Source organism: Pinus tabuliformis, chromosome 9 (genome assembly GCF_031772625.1).
Source record: "Pinus tabuliformis cultivar Carrire ecotype Pingquan chromosome 9, CPIR1, whole genome shotgun sequence".
NCBI classification, from domain to species: domain Eukaryota; kingdom Viridiplantae; phylum Streptophyta; class Pinopsida; order Pinales; family Pinaceae; genus Pinus; species Pinus tabuliformis.
This window is the reverse complement of record NC_142307.1, coordinates 122,144,672-122,148,617: the sequence shown is the minus strand read 5'-3', so window position 1 is coordinate 122,148,617 and position 3,946 is coordinate 122,144,672.

The window sequence follows — 3,946 nt, the reverse complement described above, 5'->3', positions numbered from 1 at the left end:
AGCATGTGTGTTGGGTGGTTATGTCTGCCCACAGGAAAAACCTTCTTTCTCGTGGACAAGATTTTCAAGTTTTTGTATTTTCTATTGCACACTATTTTTTATCTGTTTGAATCGCTTGTATCTTTATAATTGCAGGTCGAGAACACCTATGGTGGCTTCACTGGAAATTTCACTTCACGTAACCCCGATTGTTTCGCGTAGGAGTAGGAGTAGTGTTTGCTTTCTTACTTTGCTTTGATTTCTGGTTTGCACATTTGTTTGCTTACTGACTTGGTTTGGCTTGCTTGCTTTGCTTACTTGTTTTTCCTTCGCTTTACTTTTGCTTTTTTGTTTTTTATATCTTTTCTTGCTTGTATCCATAGGTTAGCCTCATATGAAGTCGTGTTTGTCTCTCGAGACAAGCCGGGAAAATCTAAGAGGACTTGTACATCTATCAACATCTAGTTATATGTTGTCCTCTCTCTTTATGAAGAGCTTTTTATCTTCAGTTGATGATACCCTGATGGAAAATACATTATGTTCAGAGTGAATCTTGGTGTAAACACAACGCTTGCACTATTAACTAGTATTCCCTACTCTATTCGATCCTTTGGGTTAACCCTTGTCAACTCGGCCAAGTAGAGTAAGGTGAGGGGGAAAACCTTAACAAGTATGCCAAAGGTATATATAACATACTTCTTTGAAGGAAAAACCTCTTCTACTCTCAATAAGTTGGCAAGTTGGGATCCCTCTTCCATCTCTGAAATAAATAAATGCCTATGCACAATTCTTTGAAAATTAAAAAAAAATGAAAATGAAAAACTGGAAAAAATAAAATAAGGTGAAAGAAGAGAAAGGATTCCTACGTAGAGAGGTGATGCAAGTAACTTCATCGGGGTACTGACCAAGCTCACTGGCAGCAGAGCGATTCTTGTGTTCTTTCCTAACTCCGTCAAGGTATTGTCCAGGCCTGCTCGCAGCAGAAAAACACCAGAGATGAAACTTAAGCTCTGAAAATTATAGTACTTGTGCACCCATATACTCCTAATCCCCAATTGAAACAACTTAGTTGACTTGGTTTGGAATGTGTGTTGACCGATCAAGAGAATGGTAGGGACTACATATTTCATACAAGCTAGTGTGGAAGCCATCATGATCAAAGAATTGAACAATACTTCCAAAGAGGTTAGGCTCGTTTTTCATGAAACAAGGTCTAAACAGAGACCTAGAGTTTAATCAGTGTGTCGCCAATGTTGTAGTGGCTACAACCACCCTCCAAAATTTTGGCTCGCATACAAATTTTGGAGCCTACCTTAGATCCTGCGATCAATTGTTCCTTGGTCACTTGTTGGTAAGCTGATGATCTCAAGCTCCCCTCCTTGATCTTAAGAGTTGTTCATGTTCTCATCTTTATGCAACATGTGTCATATTTGGGCATAGGGATTGTTGTTTGTCATGCAAAGGGAATGTTGTTTTTCTTCAAGGGAAATCTTGTGCGTATGAGTTGTTTTCATTACATAGACATGTTTCACACTCACTTCATGCACTCTTATCACGAAGGTTGTTGCATCAAGAAAAGCATGTTTTATAAATTATGTTTGGTCTGTGTTGTATCACTAAGTGTATGTGTGTGATCATAGTCGAGTATTGTCACTGTTTACATTTTTCCCATGATCTCACACTTAGCCAATTTCCCAAGCAACCTAGCCTCATCCAGCTTGACATAATTGTTCACTTTGCTTCTTCAACCCTCAATATTTTTCCCTTCCCTGTTGGAACTACATAGTATGCAGAGACCCCAACCTCCCTTGGCGTCCAAAACTATGCATTGGTTTCCTCCATTGTCCTTGTCCCAACTGAAATCCACTGTCATCAAAAATCACACAATATTGTCCCTCAGCTGCTCAATATTCCTTGCAACCTAAAACTGCGCAGATGTGTCCTCCTAGAACCCATCCCACAACAGTTCCTTGCATCCAAAAATTGTGCAGTATTGCCTCTCATCTGCTTAGGTTGCACCGCACTCAGAAACTACATAGAGGTGTCCTCCTAGGACCCCATCCAGTGGCAGTGTCCTGTGCCTCAAAACTGTGCAGTGTTTTCCAAGTTGTCTTGTTTGTCTTGTATGAAGAAACTGTGCAGATGGGCCTCCTAGGGCCTCATTCCAGCAGTAGTCACTACCTGCTAAAACTGTGTTGATCTATATTTCAATGACTACAAGAAAAGGTGACCAGCTAAGATCACTCCCAAGGAGTTGAGGAGGACCAAGAGACTAGGCGATGGCAAAAGATCAATATCGCATGCAAATTTCGTCGGATGCATGATCATCTTGAGGGTAAGTATGGTAAGTAAAGAACACCTTTCAAAGTACATCTTTTAGTTGAGTTTGCAGGATTGCTTTTCATTGTCATATGATCTTGTCTTCAGTAACATGCATGTGTACAAACACAAAATTCATTTCATGTGTTTCCTCTACATGTCTTGCTTCCTTTTCACTTGTTTAACCAACTGTCGTCTTTGGCATGTTGATTGTTATGTCATGCTTGTGACCCAGTTCTGGTAATGTCGAAAGTTTGTCTTTTTGTGTTTGGGTTATCTTAGCCATACGAACACCCATCATACTCACACACAAAGTTGTAAACATTGTTGCACAAGTGTTGTCATGGTCGTTCAAACACATATCTCAAATGTCGCACTTTTCGCTCTTAACCTTTGAGTCGGTATCACTGAACACATGTTTGCCTTGTTGGTTTGAGGTGTCTTTTCGTCGAGTCGTGCTAAGTGTGTGATAACAATGTCATGTATGCACAAGTTCACTTGCTTTCACACTTAGTCAATTTTCCTGAAAATCTGTCGAACGGATAACCCTTCATCAACCGGACTTGATCTTAGTGACCTTCAATGCTTCCCATAATTGTGCAGAGCTTGAGGCTGTCCTCTAGACATCATTGCCTATGCAATCCTAGAAATGAGCCAGCTAATTGACTCCCAGAACTACGTAGAAGGTTTCCCAAAAGCTGATCCAGTCAGTGCTTCCCGCAAGACCTCCCATCAAGCCTCCTGTTGGTCAACCGGAGAGAGAACTTGAGTTGTGACCCTGGGTTGTATTGAGCTCCAAAATTGTGCAGAGTTGCCCTGCCTTGCCCATCTTACTCGCTCTGCAACCATCCCAGGAATTACACAAAGTTGTCTTTTCCTACCATCCCTTCTTTCCCGCTCTACAACCAACTCAAAAACTGCACAGAACTATTTGGGCCTAGACTGTCTCTCAGAATTGCACAGTTTTGACCAACATCTTCCGCAACTCGGCATTGTGCTCCTCTGGAAAATTGTGCATCTTTTTATGCTTGTACCTCTTGTTGTCCGCATTTTCTTCTCAGGAGAAATTACACAGATCCCAGCTGGATGACCTACCCAGTGCTCCCCTCGAAAATTGCACAAATTGGCCCAGTAGCTCCCCAACACCCTGCTTGGCCTTCCTCCCGGAAACTGTGCAATTTTACCACCCAGTTGGGTTTTTCCCTGTAGCTATCACTGCTATCTCAAATTTCCAAAATCTTTCTCCCAGTGAAATCCGTACAGCTTTTCCCGGCAGTGATCCGAAGCCTCGCATCCTAACCTGTGTTGTGCTCTCCACAGTCTCAGTGCCTTGTCCCTCTCCCGACCACCTGCATTAAAATGGAAAACAATGCATCATGGTAGACTAGGCAATTTTTGGATTTGATGTCTTCTCGTCATGAGTGATTCCAGGAACAAGTACATCGATGAAACATGGCACGACGACGAACGGGATGGAAAATAGATGCATGTTAGAAGACTTGTTCACGGTAGAACGAACACATGAAGCACATCGAGCAAGCAAGTGAAGGGGACACATTCACATGCACCGTCAAGCAAAGACCAAGACCATCGAAGACCCCGCACACTTTTCCATGCGAAGGTGAAGACAGTTACACCAGGAGCAGAC